The sequence below is a fragment of the Pseudophryne corroboree genome, chromosome 6 (genome assembly GCF_028390025.1).
Source record: "Pseudophryne corroboree isolate aPseCor3 chromosome 6, aPseCor3.hap2, whole genome shotgun sequence".
In the NCBI taxonomy this organism is placed as follows: domain Eukaryota; kingdom Metazoa; phylum Chordata; class Amphibia; order Anura; family Myobatrachidae; genus Pseudophryne; species Pseudophryne corroboree.
Genome location: NC_086449.1, coordinates 171,443,430 through 171,467,825, shown reverse-complemented (window position 1 = coordinate 171,467,825; position 24,396 = coordinate 171,443,430).

The window sequence follows — 24,396 nt, the reverse complement described above, 5'->3', positions numbered from 1 at the left end:
GAGGTAGCTGTATGACTAAGGTAAGCGATACAAGTGTGCGGCACAAACACCTGGCCCATCTAGGAGTGCACTGCAGTGTCAGACATGATGGCACTTAAAAAAACTAGTCCCCAAACAGCACATGATGCACAGAAGAAAAAAAGGTGCAAGATGGAATTGTCCTTGGGCCCTCCCACCCACCCTTATGTTGTATAAACAGGACATACACACTTTAACAAACCCATCATTTCAGCGACAGGGTCTGCCACACAACTGTGGCTGAAATGACTGGTTTGTTTGGGTCCCCACCAAAAAAGAAGCAATCAATTTCTCCTTGCACAAACTGGCTCTACAGAGGCAAGATGTCGACCTCATCATCATCATTTGATTCCTCACCCCTTTCACTGTGTACATCCTCCTCACTGAGTATTAATTCATCCCCACTGGATTCCACCATCACAGGTCCCTGTGTACTTTCTGGAGGCAATTGCTGGTAAAGGTCTTCCCGGAGGAATTTATAATTCATTTTGATGAACATCATCTTCTCCACATTTAGTGGAAGTAACCTCCTACGCCGATTGCTGACAAGGTTACCGGCTGCACTAAACACTCTTTCGGAGTACACACTGGAGGGGGAGCAACTTAGGTAAAATAAAGCCAGTTTGTGCAAGGGCCTCCAAATTGCCTCTTTTTCCTGCCAGTATACGTACAGACTGTCTGACATGCCTACTTGGATGCTGTCACTCATATAATCCTCCACCATTCTTTCAATGGTGACAGAATCATATGCAGTGACAGTAGACATGTCAGTAATCGTTGGCAGGTCCTTCAGTCCGGACCAGATGTCAGCTTTCGCTCCTGACTGCCCTGCATCACCGCCAGCAGGTGGGCTAGGAAATGTTATCCTTTTCCTTGCAGCCCCAGTGGCGGGAGAAATTGAAGGAGGAGCTGTTGACGGGTCACGTTCCGCTTGAGTTGACGATTTACTAACCAGCAGTTCTTTGCACCTCTGCACACTTGTGTCTGCTGGAAAGAGAGATACAACGTAGGCTTTAAACCTAGGATTGAGCACGGTGGCCAAAATGTAGTGCTCTGATTTCAACAGATTGACCACCCTTGAATCCTGGCAAAGCGAATGAAGTGCTCCATCCACAAGTCCCACATACTTTGCGGAATTGCTCCGTCTGCAAAAGCCTGATGAGGGGAATGACCTGACTCAAGCTGGCAGTGTCTGAACTGACTTCACGTGTGGCAAGTTTGAAGGGTTGGAGAACCTTGGACAAGACGGAAATCATTCTCCACTGCGCTTGAGTCAGGTGCATTACCCCTCCTTTGCCTATATCGTGCCACTAATCTACAAACTTGCATCAGCTTAGGAGCATTTATTTTCAGGCAGTCAGCTGAGGCAAATCTGTATTTGAAACTTTGATCTAACCCAGACAGTTTGGAACCGTCCCTTAGTATCTATACTAGCATTATTGGTTCCGTTGTTTCTTTTCCCTTTTACTTCTTTGTTTATACATCCAACTACTATTCATTTAATTGATATTGTTAATAAAATTTATATTTAAAAAAAAACTACTGTTTCTTTTGAGACTTTAAGATATACAAGAGTGCACCCACAAAAGAGTCTTCTTTTCTCCTCTTCTTTTTCATGCGTTTTGTAGGACACTGGTGACTCTTTTTCTGACGTATGTGTACATTCTCTGTATTGCCTGCCTAGAGAAGTGGAACCTAGATGGGATTTGATACCGGGGACACACTATCTCCATCAATTCTCTAAGTCCCACTGAACTAATGGTGGATACCAGACGCATCACTAACACCAATATAGCTGTCAAGGCCTCAGTTATCCGCTTTGCAAAAGGATGACTGCTGTCATATTTCATCTTCCTCACAAAGGACTGTTGGACAGTCAATTGCTTACTGGAAGTAGTACAAGTGGCCTTCCGACTTCCCCTCTGGGATGATGATCGACTCCCAGCAGCAACAACAGCAGCGGCAGCAACAGCAGGCGTACCACTCCAGGATCCTCTGGAGGAATCCCGGTTAGGAGAGGACTCCTCAGTCTTGACAGTGACATGGCCTGCAGGACTACGGACGTTCCTGACTGAGGAGGAAGTTGATGTTGAGGGAGTTGGTGGTTTGGCTTGCAGGAGCTTGGGTACAGGAGTAAGAATGGATTTTGGACTGCTTACGCTTTTACCCAAAGTTTCACAACTTGACACTGACTTCTGATGAATGCGCAGCAGGTGACGTATAAGGGAGGATGTTCCTAGCTGGTTAACATCCTTACCCCTACTTATTACAGATTGACAGAGGCAACAGATGGCTTGACACCTGTTGTCCGGATTTGTGGAGATATAATTCCTCCCCGAAGAGGTGGCTTTTTTGGTAGTTTGCCCAGGCATCACAATGGGCTTCTTCGTCCCAAGGACAACAGGTGTCTCCCCCGGTGCCTGACTTAAACAAACCACATCACCATCAGAATCCTCATCATCAACTTCCTCCTCAGCGCCAGCAACACCCATATCCTTATCCTGGTGTACTTCAACAGTGACATCTAAGGAACTGGACTGTGGGTGCTCCTTCCAGCACTTGCAGGGGGCGTGCAAATGGTGGAAGGAGCCACCTCTTCCCGTCCAGTGTTGGGAAGGTCAGGCATCGCAACCGCTGACACACTTGGACTCTCCTTGGGGATTTGTGATACCATCTCAGAACGCACAGTTCTTTTCTGTGTTCTTACCAGCTTAACTTTTTTAATTTTTCTAGCTTGAGGATGAGGACTTCCATCGTCATGTGAAGCTGAACCACTAGCCATGAACATAGGCCAGGTCCTCAGCCGTTCTTTGCCACTCTGTGTCGTAAGTGGCATATTGGCAAGTTTACGTTGGACGATTTTAATTTCTTTTTTTGGTTCTTTTTACTGAACTATGGCTTTTTGGATTTTACATGCCCTCAACTATCACATTGGGCATCAGCCTTGGCAGACGACGTTGATGGCATTTCATCGTCTATGTCATGGCTAGTGGCAGCAGCTTCAGCACTAGGAGGAAGTGGTTCTTCTTGATCTTTCCCTATTTTATCCTCAAAATTTTTGTTCTCCATTATTTTTTGGGAGTTATATGAGACAATATGCGGCACAGGAATGACTGGAATGACTGATTAGACAGGACACTACCACTGGTCTGATGCAGCACAACACAACAAAACTGTAAGAGACTTGTGGTTGTTGTTATTATTATTATTATTATTATTATACGGCAGCAGTGAACATATAGCAGCAGCGTATATCGGCACTGGAATGACTGATGAGACAAGACACTACCACTGGTCTGATACAGCACAACACAGTCAACAACACTTTATACAGCTACACTGGAAGGAGAGGACACCAACACTATGACTGCCTGGACTGATGCAGCACAATACACTGTGACTACACTGGACTAGACTGAGCAGCACAGCACAAGACTTGTCACCCCACTTTCCCGCCCCCACACAGACACTGGAGGATGGAGACACGTCCTCTCACTACACTCTCCGAGACTGGAGTGAAAATGGCTGCGACGCGCGGCTCCTTATATGGAATCCAAATCCCCAGAGAATCCGTAGCGGGATGATGACGTTTTGCCGCGTTCGGGTTTCTGAGTCAGGCGGGAAAACCCGAGCCTGACTCGGATCCGGGCTCGGAAGGCAAAGTCCGGTAGGGTTCGGTTCTCTGAGATCCAAACCCGCTCATCTCTAATTAATTATATGTATAGATTTTCTATATTTATGTATTTTCACAAATTACAGTGTAGACCTTCAGCTTGGGTAACCTTTGAAAACTTTTACATACTGTACTGAAGTGTCATTGTTGTATAAACTTTAACATGACATGTGAGGAGTTATTTTCACTCCATTTAATAGATTTTCTAACAGCTGTAATGCATTTAGGTTATGCACTCATACATTTATAACTATTATGGTTCATTCATTTGGACATGCTGGCATCCCCAGACTTTCCTTAAGTGATTAATGATCTACATAACAACTGTTGAGGGTAATATGTACACAAACTGTTCCAATATTGTTCTCCTAGGTATCAGAGGTATTCCGTTATAATCCATTTTTAAAACTTGGTATTCACTTACTTATATATTTCTTTTTTGCTGTCTTTTTTAAAAGTGCACATTTTTTTATGTTTTACATTTTAAACAAGGAAGGGAAAATACATTTTGGGGTACATAAAGCTATTTACCATTCATTCATTTATTTCAGGTGCTGGCCTGAGTTTCGTCATGACCTTGTCCTTCCCTACGTTCAATCACTGTTTCGGTAATGACTAGTTTCTATTTGTTTTAAGTAGAAATGTGCATGTTCAGCTCCTTTAAATCCAAACATACCTGACCACCTGCACCCACTAGCTATAGTGGGTGCAGGTGGTGCCATTGCTATGGGGCCCGGATGCTTAGGGGGCTCGGAGATAGGTTATTTAGTTGTCTACCAAGTTCCCAGAATAATCTGTTAAGCAATTGGGTCTGATCAATTGCCAGGCCTAAATTATGTGACATTCCATTTACAGTGAATGATAATGATAAGGGGGCCTATAAAATGTCATAATCTGAACAGGGCATAGTAATGTTACGTAATATTAAGTGGGGGTACTGTGATGTGGCATAATCTAAATTGAGGGCACTGAAATGTTACACTGTGTGAAATAGGGGCACTACAATGTGACATAAAATTAACTGAGGCCACTACAATGTGACATTATGAAGTAAGGACACTTCAATGATTTATAATATGTACTGGGGACACTGTAAGGCAAAGGGCGATATTCAATTGTTATTGTGCATATTGCGCCCATAGCAGTCGGCTAAAGGTGCATAAAGTGGCTAAACCCGACTAAACTGTCAAAGTCAAAAAGTCCCGTTTGGGCACCCAAACTGGTCACTTTGTTGCACATTTCAGTTCGCCACCCCTACACATTGGAATAGCTGCCGGCGGGCGTGAACGGGTGTGGGGGAGGACATTTGAATCTCGCCTGTAATGTCAATTGGGGACAAAGTGTATCATAATGTGGGTGTGGATTATTAGATCTACACTAAAAAGGTCTACAGTCAATAGGTGTACCACTAGACAGTGGCGAATTTTCAATTTGCCTAGGGGCGGCACTTGGATGTTTGTTGGTACTGTCAGTATGCTTTATTGTGTATGTACATAGGGAAACTCTTTTGCTTATTAATTTATGGTATGAAATTACATTTTATAAATAATTATTGTATAAATAATCTCATACCATAAATTAATAAATTAATAAGCAAAAGAGTTTCCCTATGTACATAGAGTCTTCTATAGAAATATGTCTGATTACTAAACTAATCCCTACAATAAAGCAGAATTTCCATATGTATATTTTAATAAACAAAAAACCCTCTATCTATTCACTAAATTGCTACCAGTTGACACCTAAAAATAAAAAGAATTTGATAATATATATTAATATGTAAATATATGTACTGCAAACTCCTCCTAATATTATGCTAAAATGAGCATTAGAATGTTTTATAATTATTTGTTTCTTTATTTGTCTTTATTTTTCTGTCTCTCTGTTTTCAATGTAAATCCTGGGAAAAGAAAACACTATAAACAAACAATGTCCCCAGTCCCTGGTCTCCTTAAAGATGGCCACTGGGATGAACAGAACTAACTAAAAGACCACTTTAAGCGCATCAAAGGAAATGTCATGCACTCCATGGCCGCACCCCTCCCGTGGACATGCACACACGGAAGTGGGGCGGATATGCTGCGCATGCTCAGTGCGGATACGCGGACACCGGAAGTGTGGCGGAAGTGCCATGCTCCACAAAGAACTTTTAAAAATCTTGCTTTACACCTAAAAAAACCCTCATTTTTTAGATGAAATATAGGATTACCTTACTAAGTGTTGTCCAATGTATACAAAACATTACAATGCACTGAAAATTATAACATTGTCACTACACACAGGAAGTGATGTCACAAACCCATACTTAATTGGTAGGGGTATAAATTAGAGCCCTGTCCCAACCACTAGCACACCCTTGAAAAAGTCTTTGGACGAAACGCGTTGGAAACCCATCACTGTGGCCAGCACTTTAAAAGATAAGATATGCCTCTATTCTTATACCTATATATTTCTTTTAAAGATACATGCATTTTATCCAAATATAGTGCATTTTATGGTCTGTTTATCTTTCTAGTCATTTTTATGTACTTTTATGTAACTTTTATTTTTAATAAAATCATACTGTTATATTTTAAAATGAAATAAGTTTTTTACTATATTTTCATCATATTAACACCAGTGGTCGCTTCCCTCATCCCTCCTTCCCATAACAATTTTCTAGCAGCTTACCACTGCTGTCTAATTGATGGTTAGCTGACGCCCTATACCACAGGGAGTGTTTAACAATTCTATAAAATTCAGATTTTTATACTAAGGAGTGCATTACATGTGGTGCTGAACTTCACTATTTGTCATGATATATATATATATATATATAGTGAAGAGAAAATCAGCGGCACTCTGCAGACTGTTATATAATAAAAAAGTCTTTAATCCGGTCCTACGCCGTTTTCGGGGACTACGCCCCGTCTTCAGGGACAAATGATACATGTATCATTTGTCCCTGAAGACGGGGCGTAGTCCCCGAAACGGCGTAGGACCGGATTAAAGACTTTTTTATTATATAACAGTCTGCAGAGTGCCGCTGATTTTCTCTTCACTATAACGGATCTTGCCTTTGATCCTCAGAGGGCACCGCAGCAAGTAAATATACCCCTACATGTGAGTGCCGAGCCATACTTGCTAACTATATATATATATATATATAAAATTAAACATCAAGTATACATAAATTACTACATATGACAATATTGTGAATTGTATTATGCCAGAGTGTCCCATACATTTGGGTTTAAAATTGGAAGAAATCCTGCCGTGCCCTCTGGACTGCTGCGAAAGGTGGGTAGTGGGAGATGTCACACAATCTCCAAGGGGCAAATGAACAGAAAGAAAAAGTACTACCACCTCAACGCGCTATCCAATAACGATGTTATGTAAATACATGAAATTAAATGGGGGGTACCCCAACAATGTATGATAGATGATAAATGTCCCAAATGATGAAAGAGTCTCTAATCTTGAGAAGAAAAGTTCACGAAAAAGAAGTTCTTGGCAACGGAGAAGAATTTCACGGGGTACACACCGTACTCACGTGGACATGGGGAAATCAAATGTTCGTAAAGGTTTCTTTTCCGTCAAAGGTTCACTGGTGGGGTGTCTCTGGAGGAGGAATTCTTCAACCACCGATGTGCAATTTCCTCGGAAACATAGAAGTGGAAAAATTGATGGTGTAGTGTGTTTTGACCAATTTATGGATACTGTAGATGGGGAGAATGGGATGGAATCTAAATATTAAGGAGGGGTATTGCGTACCGAACTTACGTTGGTACGTATGTAAATCCTCCTATAGAGGTATCTTTTGATGGATAATTCACAAGAAGGGATATCCTAGGTTACAGGAGTATATGTTTTTTTTCGGTACACACCGTACTCACGTGGATTCTGGGTGATTGAAGCTTATAAAGGTTTCTTTTTCAGGTCAGTAGTTCGTCCGGTTGATGTTCTCTTAATGATACTTTTTCGAAGTGATGGATAATCTCCCAGGTGGACCGGAAATATAAGCGGTAAAGAGACCAATGGTATAATATATCTCACCCGTAAAAAAGGTATAATAGAAATGATACAGACAGTGGTGACGTACCAAACTCACATAAACATAAGTATGGGTCCTCATAGAAAGGTATCTTTGACAAGGGGACAATCAAATAAGGGGAAGGTCCTAAAATGGTGCGTACCGAACTCACATGGGAGAGATGGAAGACGAAACTCGTAAAGGTATCCTGTGGATATTCTATCTTCGTGGGGACAATGCTCACTTTTCTAGCGGAAAAAGTTGTTCCAACGGCCTCCTTCTTTCTGCTTTCTCTCGTGGCACTACGGAAAACAAGCAGAAACAGGGAACCAGTCTTTGGTAATCACTAATCAGTGCACGTACCACAATAAATGAAAGGGAGGTATGTACTCCCTATGGTGCACGTTACTTATTTACCCCTTTATTTAAATAAGTAACGTGCACCATAGGGAGTACATACCTCCCTTTCATTTATTGTGGTACGTGCACTGATTAGTGATTACCAAAGACTGGTTCCCTGTTTCTGCTTGTTTTCCGTGGTGCCACGAGAGAAAGCAGAAAGAAGGAGGCCGTTGGAACAACTTTTTCCGCTGGAAAAGTGAGCATTGTCCCCACGAAGATAGAATATCCACAGGAGACACCATTTAAAGATACCTTTACGAGTTTCGTCTTCCATTTCTCCCATGTGAGTTCGGTACGCACCATTTTAGGACCTTCCCCTTATTTGATGGTCCACTTGTCAAAGATACCTTTCTATGAGGACGCATACTTATGTTTATGTGAGTTTGGTACGTCACCACTGTCTGTATCATTTCTATTATACCTTTTTTACGGGTGAGATATTATACCATTGGTCTCTTTACCGCTTATATTTCCGGTCCACCTGGGAGATTATCCATCACTTTGAAAAAGTATCATTAAGAGAACATCAACCGGACAAACTACTGACCGTAAAAAGAAACCTTTATAAGCTTCAATCACCCAGAATCCACGTGAGTACGGTGTGTACCGAAAAAAAACATATACTCCTGTAACCTAGGATATCCCTTCTTGTGAATCATCCATCAAAAGATACCTCTATAGGAGGATTTACATACGTACCAACGTAAGTTCGGTACGCAATACCCCTCCTTAATATTTAGATTCCATCCCATTCTCCCCATCATCAGTATCCGTAAATTGGTCAAAACACACTACACCATCAATTTTTCCACTTCTATGTTTCCGAGGAAATTGCACATCGGTGGTTGAAGAATTCCTCCTCCAGAGACACCCCACCAGTGAACCTTTGATGGAAAAGAAACCTTTACGAACATTTGATTTCCCCATGTCCACGTGAGTACGGTGTGTACCCCGTGAAATTCTTCTCCGTTGCCAAGAACTTCTTTTTCGTGAACTTTTCTTCTCAAGATTAGAGACTCTTTCATCATTTGGGACATTTATCATCTATCACACATTGCTGGGGTACCCCCCATTTAATTTCATGTATTTACATAACATCGTTATTGGATAGCGCGTTGAGGTAGTAGTATTTTTTCTTTCTGTTCATTTGTCCCATACATTTGGCTGTATGTTTTAAATGAAGCTGTGGAGCAATTGTACACAATACACCACAACCATAATATTTGCTCTAAATATTTGACTTGCTTATACAGACAAAACATAAAAACCCCTCCAAAGCAATTATGCTTAAAAAATTTAAATAATACATGTGTAAATAAAATAATCTTTGCTTGGTAGTGTTATTATGAACTAATTTTCAAACAGATTTCTTTTTTAACATTGTTTCAAAACAATATTTAGGGATAGTGTTAAATTCATGAGATTTAGCACAATGACACAAACACCCACAATTACAGCGGCTCAGCACATGGATTAGGGGTATTAAATGCTTATTAATGAAACAGAATACACTGATTAAGGTGTTAAGTACATGGATGTACAGTATAGGCAATGATTATTCTACTTTATGTATTAAGGGGCTTATTCAGATTGGATCGCTGATCGCGATCCTTCCGCAAAAATTGCTAAAAGTATGTGGGTGCAAGTGCAGCGCCCGTCCTGCACATGCACCTGCATTTCTGTAGGGGGGCCCGCAGAAAATGCGATTGCCTCTGCCTGTCAATCAGGCAGAGGCGTTCGTGGGGCCAAGGTGGGAGTTTGGCAATGCTCCCTTTATTTACAATGATACTGTAGTCACTGCTACAGAATATATGCTAAAACCAAAGCTTCAGTGCAAATAAAGTATCTCAAAGAACGGCAATTTGAACAAGAAAGTGGTAATTGTCAGCAGCAGTGAAATCATTTAAGCAGCAGCTTTTAAGGCTGTATTTACAGAAAGTAATGGCTTTCTACAGTCACGGCTATGTACAAATTTCACCTGCTAGAAATTATAACTAGAAAGCTTTTAATACATCCCTTAGTCCACATAATTGAGGGCCTAGCTTTTTGCTTTGATATCTTAGTTTAAAGGAAGACATGAAGCAATCTCAGGAGATTTGCAAATATCAGTAAGATCACAGCGGCTACATGTCCTGTTTTCACTGTAAATAACTTACAGATACCCCAGTAATTGCCTGATGTTGCTTACATGTGCTGATGGCAATGATCCCAGCACCTTATGATACTAAGCAAAATATTTATCAATTATCAGGTTTTGGGCCAGATAATTATAATTACTTATTGGTACTATTTATGTCAATAAGAAATTAATATTTGCATGAAGCTATCAAACAAAATACACACACAGGGTGATGTGTTAATAGTGAAATGATTACATTAGCGGTCACCTCACTTCTGTATCCAGACCCCAGTACTGTTCTGACATCGCATGTGGGGGCACCGCCGCCGCCCATTGCCACTGAGGGTAATGGGGGAACTATCTCCTGGTAATATTTGTAGAATGTAACACATGAGCTACAGCGGCTAATGCCATCAGATGGCGATTGGACCAAGACTGGTAACTCTGACAGCTGCAGCTATTGTAAGAAATGGAAGTCCCTCCTTCAGTAAACATTACTACAGTTGTCACTTTAAAGTCTTCAGTCACAGCTGCTAGTCATCAATGGCCTCAGCATAGTATGCATACCTAGGGCTTGAAACTGCTGGGAAAGGGTCATGTTGTATTTTGCTTCCCCCATGCAGGCAACAGCTCTACTCCTGTGTCTGGATTTGGGAAGCGGGCATGCCATCCACTATCCAATTATTTATTAAAGTATTCAATTTTGTATTTAATTAATTATACAGTGCCCTATGTATGAGAAGGGATTTGTCTCATGCCCCTCCGCACATCATTGCTTGTGTAAATATAGCCTTGTTGTGTTAGCAGTCCCTGACAACTTTCTTGCAGCATGTGTCAGGGTCATCATAATTGTGTTCCAATGAGTGACAACAATTGGAGGGAGGGGGGACTGTTAGAACTCTGTACTAATATTATAGCAAGTTATAGAACTACTGTAAAGCTGTACATATCCCACAGACTTCAGAACATACTTACCTACTCTCCCGGTTTCTTGGGTAGTCCCCCACAGCCCTGGAAATGTGGGCACCCCTCCCGCATTCTGCCCACTTCCTAGTGAAGTGGGCAGAACGGGGAGACAAATACAGTGAAATCAAGACGGAAAGGGCAGGGCCTAATGATGTGATTATATGCTAATCGCCTCATTGTAGTTCCGCCCCTATGCAAATATTGCTCAATTGCTGTATTTTCCCGGTGGGTGAGGCCTAATGACGCAATTAGCTCAGCCCCGCCCCCGTTGCCGCCCACCTATATCTCCTTTCCAGGCATCTCCCAGAGAGGAGATAAGAAATGTAGGTAAGTATGCTCCAGGGAAAGCAGTTCACTCTCCTGCATCCCACCCACCTCCTAGTGAAATGGAGAATTTGCTCATCCTGGTCATGTTTGCACAGGGGTGTATTATCAGAGGAGAGGGCCTATGTGCAGACTCCGCATGGGCCCTCTCGATCTCTATGGCGCCGTAAATTCTGACATTATGCCAGAGTCTACTGTGCATGCGCAGGTCTCTGGAAACATGCTTCCTGGTATGTTCTGACTGCTAAATGCTACTGCTCATGCACGGTGGCCATTTTCCCTGTGATTTTTGCCGCAGCTACAGCACTGACTAGAGACTTTGGAAAGGTAAGTATTTAAACATGGATGCAGTGTGTACGGCATGGGCCCTGCTGGTACCAGGCGCCCGTGTGCACCGCACACCCTGCACCCATTATAGAAACACAAATGGATTTGCAGGATTGTTATGTGGGGGCTGTGGTATAATGATCCAGTCTGCCATGCTGCCACCACAGTGGCAACCTGTTTCTTACCCATGGGATCTCCCCATGAGTGGAACAGAAAAAAGGTGATAAGTACTGTATGTAATTCTTCACATTATTTAATAAAAATGTATTTTATGTACAGTATTGTAATCCTTTTCTAGTCCTTATCCTGGTACAATCATGCTCCAGGACCGCATTGTAGTTTTCACAATGTAGGGCCCGATTCAGACCTGATCGCTGCTGTGTGTTTTTTTCGTACGACGGGCGATTATCAAACTACTGCACATTCGTATGCACCGCAATGCGCACGCACATCACTAAACAGCGACAGGATGGTATGAAAATTTCGATCATGCGGCTGTTCGCAACAGGAAGAGGACGTTTGTGGGTGGTAACTGACTATTTTCAGGGAGTGTCTGGTAAAACGTAGGCTTTCCCAAGTGTTTTCAGGGTGGTTGTGTGGTGTCAGCTTCGGACTCGATCAGCCTGATTCCTTCACACAGGAGGAGTAAGTATTGAGCTACGCACAGACTGCACACACTGCACGGAATGGGAAAAACAGTTGATGGTGAGTGTAATGCAAACGGTTTTGCAGCTGTCCGCTGACTGAGGGGAATATTCGCACAGCGTGCACATGCATTTGCACACTTGTACGGGGCGAATTTTCACTCCCCCTGGGTGGCGACTATCTGAACGCAGGACAGTGTAATTTGCAGCACAGCGATCAGGTCTGAATTAGGCCCATTGCAATAGTTGAAAATTGTTTGTTCTGCTGTTTGTGTGTTTTTAATATGATTATGTAAAAACAAATGCATACATTGATAAATATAATAATAATAATAATGATAAGAAGAAGTAGAAGAAGAAGAAGAAGAATGGGTGTTTCTATATTTTGTTATAATACAGTAGTCACTGTTCTAATATACCAATCTTTAATACTCTTTGTTTTTCCCACGTAATAGTACCCACAGGGGCATGTGAGAACGTATATTACATAGGATGAATTGCAATTAATAAAAATCCCAACAGGGAAGATTTTTTTTTACCATCACTTGTGTTTAAAGTCTTTACTCCTTTCTATTATTTTTACCTTTCTCAGTTATAATTTCCAGCTTACTTTTAGAAACATATGATTTCAGATTTTTTAAAAAGCCAAGGGTTATATTTACTAACAATTCGTATTTCATGCGATTTGGAGTGTAAAAAATCACAGCTGACATCGAAAGTGCATTTGTGCAACTTTTTGATTCGATTTCTTGTTATTTACTATTCTGCCGTATTTTCGTTTTTCGTGATTTCCGACGTCAATGTAGTTCGTAATTTGTTGGGGTGGGTTTCGGCCGATGTTGATTATCGGCCGTATTTTTAGGGGCTTTTTTTTACGAATTTGTAATTTTATTACGCGGCGGGCTTTTATGTAATCACGTACGTGTTTTAGCTGAACTTCCATTTTCTTTCTACTCGAACGTGATTGGTTGTGTTCCTGATGAGGTGTGTGTGTGCCCAGGAGTATAAAACCGCCCCAAACCGTCCGAACCTCGTGGATTTAGCTAGTGGAGAGGTGAGAGTTAGAGGTGTGTGTTGTTGGCAATTTGGAGAGTGATTTAGGAGTTTTGTGATCGATTGGTGAGTGCTGTATTGTGTGTAAGTTGACTTGTGTTTATTGTTGTGGTGCATTTTAACAGTTTGTGCCTTTTTTATTGTAAGTTATTTTTGTGTGAAGTCTCTTGTGCTTGTTTGTTTGTGTGTGTGTGTGTGTGTGTGTGTGTGTGTGTGTGTGTGTGTGTGTGTGTGTGTGTTTGTGTTTGTTGTGCAGTGTGTAGTGGAAGTGGAGGATTGTGTTTTGTGTTTTTCTTTCTCAGTGTAATTTTTTTACGTCTGTAATATGTCCATGTCCCAGGTGAGTGAGGTGGAGCGGGTGAGTGAGAGGGAGGAGGTGAGTGAGGTGGAGGAGGTTAGTGAGAGGGAGGAGGTGAGTGAGGTGGAGGGTGAGGTTGCTGCTTCGTCCTCCAGTGATTCAGAGAGTGATGGTGCTGCTGCTCCGCAGCCACGCACTACCACCAAAACCGTCAGGAATGTGAAGTTCAGCTATGCTGAAAATATGGCGTTGGTGCGTGTGCTCATGCAATATCACCGTCAGCTGTTTGGCCAACACGCCTCCAAGGTCCCATCTCGTCGCAAGTCTCAATTGTGGGCCAAAGTGGTTGCGGCAGTGAACTGCGAGGGCGTGTTGAAGCGTACAGAGGACACATGTAGAAAACGCTTCTACGATATTAAACGCCGTGTGAAGGCCAAGATGGCAAAGGAGGCAAAATCTGCACGGAAAACTGGGGGCGGACCTGCCTTTCGTGCAACTTATATGGAGTGGGAGGAGCCTGTACGGAGTTTGATTCCTGCTGAGGTTGTCGGGGCCACTTTCGTATGTGATTCTGATCGCCCAAAACAGGCAGGTGAGTGTTTTCATTTTAACAGTAGCAGATGAAGTGTAACCTGTAGTCATTTTGCATACTATTATGTAATCCTTTTCCCAGGGTGTTTTTGTGGTTTGGTATATGTTTGTCAATTTTAAAAATGTTATGCTTTACAAATTTGTCTTAAAATTAATTACATTATTATATGATTTTGGACCAACTCCTGCGGTCTCTTTTTGTCCTGATTCATGTTTGTCAAGCAAGATGTTTTAAATGTGGTTTTTTTTATCCAGAATGACTTAGGTGTTTTGTTTATAATTTCACTACAAACAGTAATAGCATGCTCCATCATAATGTCATTGTATCCTAATGTCCTTGGACTATTTTGTCTTAGTTATTTCATAACATGGCTTAGCCACACACAATATAATTTATGTATTATAAATTATTACTCTATTATTTTTATACACATTATGGTAAAATAAAAAAACATGCCTAATATGTTTTCGTCATTTGTCTAATTTGTGTATAGTTCCACAAAGAAAAACAACAACCATGGCTGCCACCTCAAGGGCCAAAGCTGCGGATACAGGAGAAGCAGGTACATTATTTTTTAAAGTATACTTAACTTTTTATTAAACAAAATCTACACAAAATAATTTGAAAATATCCACATAGGCCCAACCACATTGTACACAACTCAACAAACTCAACATAGACACGGGTCTTGCCAAGAAAAAAGTACGCCACACAAGAGGCCACGGAGTGAACCAATGCAATCAGTTCCCGCGTCTCAGCAACAACAGCGCCTTTCTCTTGTGGCCCCACAGTCTCCAGAAGAGCTTTTGGCAACTCCTCCAAGACATGAGCCACACTCTCATAATCTTCCTGGTAAGTATACACATAATCACATTTACAAGACTTAGACAGTGATTATCATTCATATTTTTTGGGTCAAAATTACTTTTAAGACACATCGTCAGCATGCAGTGTCAGACTGGGACATGAAGGGCACACCGGGGACAACTATTGTTAGGGACCCATACTTTGGCCTGGTCACAGCCAACAAAGGTGGTGTTGGCAGTCTACACAGAGGCGTGCAAAACACAATAATGTACTACAGTGTAATGATACATAAATTCCAGGTATAAGACAAGTGCACAGTCTTGATCCCGCTCACTAGAGGAAGTAGTGGCCCCTCATGCAGTGGTGTGTACCGGTGGTTTGCACGTGTATCGGTGGTTTGCACGTGTCAATCCGTCCCTGTCAATATGTCACACAGAAATGAGCCAAGTAAAGAAGTGCAAAGTAAAGGATATTGTTTATCACAGAAACTTGTGTATGTTAAGCAGATATGTGTTGTCACTTGTGCATATTTTAATTTTGTAAAGAAAGTCCAAGCGAAACTGTCCGCATAGCAAGGTTCACCAGAATTGTGGCATTAAAAATTGATATATGGCAACATCGGTGGCAATCTCAATAGATGTGTGTTGTTTTTTAGCATTGATGTTGTCCATAGCAACCAAGCAGATTGCTGGTAGTATATTCTGTAACATTGATGGCTAACCTTGCCACTCCAGCGGTTGTTGAACTTATCATCCCAGCATGTGATGCATCATTTTTGACATTTGAACTATTGTAAACTTACACAGGCTATGCTGAGATGTGTATGTCAACAACAGCTGTAGTGTCAAGGTTACCCATCAATGTTGTAGAAGGTGCTATGAATTAATTTCTTAACTTGATGTGTTGTGATGCTAAGCATGCCATCTTAAATGGTGCTTCCATAGTAGCAAATGAAAAGCATAGATTCAGCTCATGTGTTTTAAATGCATTCCACATTTTTTTTTCTTTACAAGTTTGGATTATTGTGGTCATTTTTATAGTATTTTTTTTATGATTTAAAAAAAAAAAAATTTGTGCAGGTGTGTCTAATCATCTTATTGACAAAGTAAAATCCTAAAACAGTCCAGGTCAGCGCAGCCAATCAGGAGAGCGCCAATACGTGGCGCTCCCTGATTGGAGGTTGGGACCCTCTTTGACAGTAGTCACGAGGGGTCCCGACATTCGGGGAAAGGGCATACATGTGTAAACATGGATCCCCTTTCAGTGCGTGGGTTCGGGTAAGCGTTTTTTTTTTGTTGCCAAGTCCCTGGATTATAACTTTGAAGAAGAAGACCGATCATCACTGGATTTTTTTAAAGTATATATATTTTTTCAGGTGGGGGGGGGGGGGGGCGCTTTTACATGCTTTCGCTCAGGGTGCTAGTAGGCCTGGAGCCGGCCCTGCATGTGAGAACATATTATATTACATAGGATGAATTGCAATTAATAAAACTCCCAATAGGGAAGATTTTTTTTACCATCACTTGTGTTGAAAGTCTTTAATCCTTTCTCCCCTTGTTTGCTGGTTTTACACTTGCCACAAGTGAAAAACCCCTTTAAACCACCAAACATATTATTTTTACCTTTCTCAGTTATAACTTCCAGCTTACTTTCAGAGAAATATATTTAAGATTCTTGGGGGTATATTTACTAACAATTCGATTTTGTCCGATTTTGACCAATTTGTGTTTTTTTTTCAAAGTGTCAAAATCGGGAATTTATTAAACACAAATCTCGGCAGTGATGAGGGGATTCGTATTTTTTTTAAAGACAGAGTAAAAAATTACGAATGAATACACCATCGTTCAAACACAGCTGTTTAGCTATAGAACACAGTCATTTACAAAGAAAATTTCGGACGTGATTCGGGAAACCCTGCAGTGAAAAAAATACAAATCGTAAAAAAACACGCCAAAAAAATAGAACTGCTTTTGAAAAGCGTATTTTGATAGTCATGCACGTATCCGTGAGATCCGTGCATGCATATCTGTGGGAAAGGGTCTGTTAACATTAAAAGTGTTTTTTAAAATTTGCGTGGGGTCCCCCCTCCTATGAATAACCAGCCTCGGGCTCTTTGAGCCAATGCTGGTTGTTAAAATATCGGGGAATGAATAGGGTTCCCCCATATTTCAACAACCAGCATCGGGCTATGTGCCTGGTCCCTAAAATACGGGGGACAAAAAACACAGGGGTCCCCCGTATTTTAAACACCAGCACCAGGCTCCACTAGCCAGGGACATAATGCCACAGCCAGGGGGCACTTTTATGTTGGCCCCTGCGGCTGTGGCATTACCCCCCAACTAGTCAGCCCTGGCCGGGGTTCCCTGGAGGAGTGGGAACCCCTTCAATCAAGGGGTCCCCCCCTCCAGGCACCCAAGGGCCAGGGGTGAAGCCCGAGACTGTCCCCGGCACCCCTGGGCGGTGGGTGCCGGGCTGATAGCCTTTGAAGTGTAAAATTAGAATATTGTTTTTTGTAGCAGAACTACAAGTCCCAGCACCCAAGTTCGTATTTAGAAAAGCACCAGACATCAAGAAAAATTTAGTTCACAACCACATACCTCCACAAACATTGAGACAAACCAGTGTAGATGGAAGCATTCCCAAGAGCGGCTTCTATTTTTGCGGGTTCTGCCAAGGATGCAGGAACGCAAAAATGCGAAGTACACAACCCATTTCAGAATTCACATCACATACCACAAACAAGAAGTACCAAGTGAGAAAAAGATTGACCTGCACCAGTAAAGGGGTCATTTATCTCCTAGAATGTCCATGTAAAAAACAGTATGTAGGGAGGACAGCAAGACCACTCAAGATACGAATAAATGAACATATAAGGAATATCAAAAAAGGCTATGAAGATCATAGTCTGTCACGACATTATAAAGAAATGCATAATAGTGAACCAGATACTCTGAAATTCATGGGCATACAAGGAGTACAACAAAATTGGAGGGGTGGAGACTTTTTGCATCACATGAATACATCAGAGTTGAGATGGATATTTGAACTCAAGACTTTTGCACCACAGGGACATAACCTGGATAATGAAGTGAAGGCCATTATTTGCAACCAATGACGCATCTACGATTAGATTCATACCCACACCATACTAACACACACTAGGCGTTTTACTACTCTTTTTATGCCCCCCCCCCCCCTTCCTTTGTCCTTCCCTCCCCACCCCCCTACCCTGGTCACTATGGGCAAAGAAAAAGAGAAAAAACGTACCTATATTAATCATCATGAGTCAGCGCCATTAAATACATACGGCTATATGAGACTGACCATGTCCAATACCTTATGTCACATCCCAATCTCAAGAAAATTAAATTTATTCTCAATGAACCATTCATTGTCCACTTTTGGAGATAAAATTATGACAATGCAACATGTGTCAAGAAGCAATAATGCATTAGCATACCAACACCTGAACCTTATGACACTAACAATTATATGCAAATTGATGCTAAGCAGGGAGATTAGGGTACACCACCAACTAAGTAGGCTAAATAATACAACCACGAACAATCCATATTGACAAGAAAAAACCTAAGGAATTTCGTTCTCATCCCACACACTGATTACACTATAAGCTCCCTTCTATGTCTGTCTAACATGATTGAGGTTTAGACAGACCAATAGAAACAGAAAAAATCACAAGAAGGCGTACACCGGTGTGTGAACCAATGAGACTGAACCATTCCCCCTTTTAAAGGGTGAGACGACCTGTGAACATTATATACGAATCCCTGGAAGAAGACCCCTAGAGGGTTGAAACGCGTTGGGTACATACTATCAAATACCACACTCATACCGACACCGTACTGACAGTACGGGCCGTGGAAATCCTTTAAGACACAGCCGAGCGGGGGTCACGTGACTCCCCTACCCGGAAGAAGACATCAGCGACGGAGAAAGACCCGAAGGAGAAGAGGTAAGCCGGTGGGGTGTTTTTGCCGAGCCGATTAGCGGAGGAGGGGGGAAAGACAGGTCAGCAGCTCCGGTCCCGGCGGACGAAGTGCAGTGACGGCTCTTAACAAGCCAACACTGCCAATCACCGCCAGAGCAGTCCCTGTGGTGGCCGGATCTCTCATCACTGTCCGAACCAGGACAGAGTGAGTGCATCCCTCCCCACGGGGCCTATTTTAGTCCAGTGCTCCCTGTCCCCTTACCCTCCCCGCACCAGGCGCACCTTGAACCCCGGGGAAACACCGCAATCACCGTAAGCCAGATACCATCAGCTGCTCGAGCCAAATAGTCAGCGGGACGCCGCTGACTACTTTATAAGTGACTTTTATTGCCATACAATCATTCGGATTAATATAACCAGCTGGGTCACAGCTAAATAGACCTTTTTTTTCTTTTTTTCTTTTTTTAATTTTTTTCATTATTATATTTTTTTCATTTTGTTCCTTTTTTCTTGACATATATATATATATTGAGTTTTTCCAAGCAATATATTTATTTACATATATTTTTTTCATATATATATATATTTTTTTTTCTATACACCCCAGAGCTCTGGTCGAGCATTTGGACCATCCCCAACAATATTCACATCATTACCAAAGACATTTCTCAAATAGATCGATTTTTATTTTTATTTTTCATATTTTTTTATATATTTTTTTTATTTTTATTTTTATTCCTATTCTCTCAATGCATGTACACTAAGTATACATTTGTGTTCTTTAGTAATAAAACTTCAATATATATTTCTGAAATTTCGTTTAGTTTCGCTGCATCATCATTTACATACTCATATAGGTTGAGCGCTACAACCCATAAATTGTTACAAGTCCCAGCAAGGCTCCCCAGCAAGCTGGTACTTGGAGAACCACAAGTACCAGCATGCAGGGGGAAATGGGCCCGCTGGTACCTGTAGTTCTACTACAAAAAAATACCCAAATAAAAACAATACACAAACACCGTGAAAGTATAAGTTTATTAAACATACATACACACCAACATACATACATACTTACCTATGTTGACACGAAGCACTCGGTCCTCTTCTCCAGTAGAATCCAGGAAAAGTGGGCATGGCCTCTTGGAAAGTGGGCGTGGCCTCATAACTTCATATTATTAGACTATAAATAAATATGTTTTCACACCCCCTCTACGCACACAATTAGCAGCCTTACACATAACAGCCACAGAAGTGTTCCTTACACACAATGTCTCCAGTATAGTGTCAGATACACATAATGTCTCCAGTATAGTGCCAGATACACAATGTGCAGTGCCAGATAGACAGTGCCAGCTACACACAATATGCCCCCCAGCAGTGCCAGCTACACGATAGTGTTCACTTTTTAGGGCAGGGAGGGCACATTTAAGTTAGGAGGGCAAAATGATGTACATACTGTAATGCTTGTTGCTCATCTACCTACATGGTAAAGCATGGACAGTGCGCGCCTAAGGCGCGCAGCAAAAATGTAGGGGCGTTGCTTCGTGGGGAAGGTGCGTGGCCACATAATAGTGGCAATTCGCATTACACCACACAGTAGTGCGGTTAATACACACTGCACCAGGTAGAACCTCCTAGACACTTTGCGCCAGGCAGAGCACATTAGACACTTTGCGCCAGGCAGAGCACGTTAGACACATTGCCTAGCCACAGACGCCTAGCGGGAACACTACATGATATGCTCCCCAGCCGTGCCAGCTACACATGACATGCCCCCCAGCAGTGCCAGCAACACATGACATGCCCCCCAGCAATGCCAGATACATAAATGGCCACACAGTGCCAGATATGTAGATACAGAAAAGCCCCCACAGTGCCAGATACAGAAAAGCCCCCACAGTGCCAGATACAGAAAAGCCCCCACAGTGCTAGATAAATGCCCCCACAGTGCCAGATAAATGCCCCCACAGTGCCAGGTATGACCCCACAGTGCTACATAAATGCCCCCAGTGCCAGATAAATGCCCCCACAGTGCCAGATAAATGTCTCCACAGTGCCAGATAAATGCCCCCAGTGCCAGATAAATGCCCCTACAGTGCCAGATAAATGCCCCTACAGTGCCAGATAAATGCCCACAGTGCCAGATAAATGTCCCCACAGTGCCAGATAAATGCCCCCAGTGCCAGATAAATGCCCCCACAGTGCCAGATAAATGTCCCCACAGTGCCAGATAAATGTCCCCACAGTGCCAGATAAATGCCCCCAGTGCCAGATAAATGTCCCCACAGTGCCAGATAAATGTCCCCACAGTGCCAGCTAAATGTCCCCACAGTGCCAGCTAAATGTCCCCACAGTGCCAGCTAAATGCCCCCACACTGCCAGCTAAATGCCCCACCAGTGCCAGATAAATGCCCCGACAGTGCCAGATAAATGCCCCGACAGTGCCAGATAAATGTCCCCACAGTGCCAGATAAATGTCCCCACAGTGCCAGATAAATGCCCCCACAGTGCCAGATATGCCCCCACAGTGCCAGATATGCCCCCAGTGTGCCAGATATGCCCCCACAGTGCCAGATATGCCCCCACAGTGCCAGATATGCCCCCACAGTGCCAGAAATGCCCCCCACAGTGCCAGATATGCCCCCAGTGTGCCAGATAAATGCCGCCACCGTGCCAGATAAATGCCCCCACAGTGCCAGATAAATGCCCCCACAGTGCCAGATAAATGCCCCCACAGTACCAGATATGCCCCCAGTGTGCCAGATATGCCCTCACAATGCCAGATACATAAATGCCCCCACAGTGCCAGATATGTCCCCACAGTGCCAGATATGCCCCCACAGAGCCAGAAATGCCCCCCACAGAGACAGAAATGGCCCCCACAGAGCCAGAAATGCCCCCACAGTGCCAGATAAATGCCCCCACAGTGCCAGATAAATGACCCCACAGTGCGATCCATAAATGTGCCCCCCCCCAAATACCTGCGGCGCTGAGAGGGGGAGGAGTACTGCTGTCCGAGAACGGGAGTGCAGGCGGGCGGGCGGCCGGCCGAGTGAGGGTGCGGGTCCGGGTGCGGGTGGGCGGGCGGCCACTTGTGTGCGCTATGTGCATTGCGCAGCGCCGGCGTCTGACGTTAGACACCGGCGCCGCGCAGCGCGCATAGCGCACACACAGACGGGACGGGCCAATGCTGCACACACAGGGCCGGCTCCAGCTTCGAATATGGCGGCGCCATCGCGCGGCGCCCATTAAGGGTGGCACCCTGCGCGGCCGCTCTATTCGAACATGCCTAGAGCCGGCCCTGCTCACATGCCCCTGTGGGTGCTATTACATAGGAAAAATAAAAAGAGTATTAAAGATTCGTATATTAGAACACATGAGAAATATAAAGAATCAAGCTACAAATCACAGTGTTCCGAGGCACTTTCAAGAATGTCATGGGAGTGATCCTACAAGACTTAAATATAAAGGGATATAAATCATAGTTCCAAATGAGAGAGGGGGAGATAGAGAAAATACATATAGTTCTTAGTAGTGATGTGCACCGGAAATTTTTCGGGTTTTGTGTTTTGGTTTTGGATTCGGTTCCGCGGCCGTGTTTTGGATTCGGACGCATTTTGGCAAAACCTCCCTGAAAATTTTTTGTCGGATTCGGGTTTGTTTTGGATTCGGGTGTTTTTTTTACAAAAAACCCTCAAAAACAGCTTAAATCATAGAATTTGGCGGTCATTTTGATCCCATAGTTATTATTAACCTCAATAACCATAATTTCCACTCATTTCCAGTCTATTCTGAACACCTCACACCTCACAATATTATTTTTAGTCCTAAAATTTGCACTGAGGTCGCTGGATGACTAAGCTAAGCGACCCAAGTGGCCGACACAAACACCTGGCCCATCTAGGAGTGGCACTGCAGTGTCAGACAGGATGGCACTTCCAAAAAATAGTCCCCAAACAGCACATGATGCAAAGAAAAAAAGAGGCGCAATGAGGTCGCTGGATGACTAAGCTAAGCGACCCAAGTGGCCGACACAAACACCTGGCCCATCTAGGAGTGGCACTGCAGTGTCAGACAGGATGGCAGATTTAAAAAATAGTCCCTAAACAGCACATGATGCAAAGAAAAAAAGAGGTGCACCAAGGTCGCTGGATGGCTAAGCTTAGCGACACAAGTGGCCAACACAAACACCTGGCCCATCTAGGAGTGGCACTTCAGTATCAGACAGGATGGCACTTCAAAAAAATAGTCCCCAAACAGCACATGATGCAAAGAAAAAAAGAGGCGCAATGAGGTAGCTGCGTGACTAAGCTAAGCGACCCAAGTGGCCGACACAAACACCTGGCCCATCTAGGAGTGGCACTGCAGTGTCAGGCAGGATGGCACTTCAAAAAAAATAGTCCCCAAACAGCACATGATGCAAAGAAAAATGAAAGAAAAAAGAGGTGCAAGATGGAATTGTCCTTGGGCCCTCCCACCCACCCTTATGTTGTATAAACAGGACATGCACACTTTAACGAACCCATAATTTCAGCGTCAGGGTCTGCCACACGACTGTGACTGAAATGACTGGTTGGTTTGTGCACCCACCAAAAAAGAAGCAATCAATCTCTCCTTGCACAAACTGGCTCTATATACTGGTGGTCAGCAAACTGTGCAAAACTGAAATGCACCACAGGTATGGATGGATAGTATACTTGACGACACAGAGCTAGGTAGAGCAGTGGCCTACTGTACCATACTGCTATATATTATATACTGGTGGACAGCAAACTGTGCAAAACTGAAATGCACCACAGGTATGGATGGATACTAGTATACTTGACGACACAGAGGTAGGTAGAGCAGTGGCCTACTGTACCGTACTGCTATATATTATATACTGGTGGACAGCAAACTGTGCAAAACTGAAATGCACCACAGGTATGGATGGATACTAGTATACTTGACAACACAGAGGTAGGTAGAGCAGTGGCCTACTGTACCGTACTGCTATATAGTATATATTGGTGGTCAGCAAACTGTGCAAAACTGAAATGCACCACAGGTATGGATGGATAGTATACTTGACGACACAGAGGTAGGTAGAGTAGTGGCCTTCTGTACCGTACTGCTATATATTATATACTGGTGGACAGCAAACTGTGCAAAACTGAAATGCACCACAGGTATGGATGGATACTAGTATACTTGACGGCACAGAGGTAGGTAG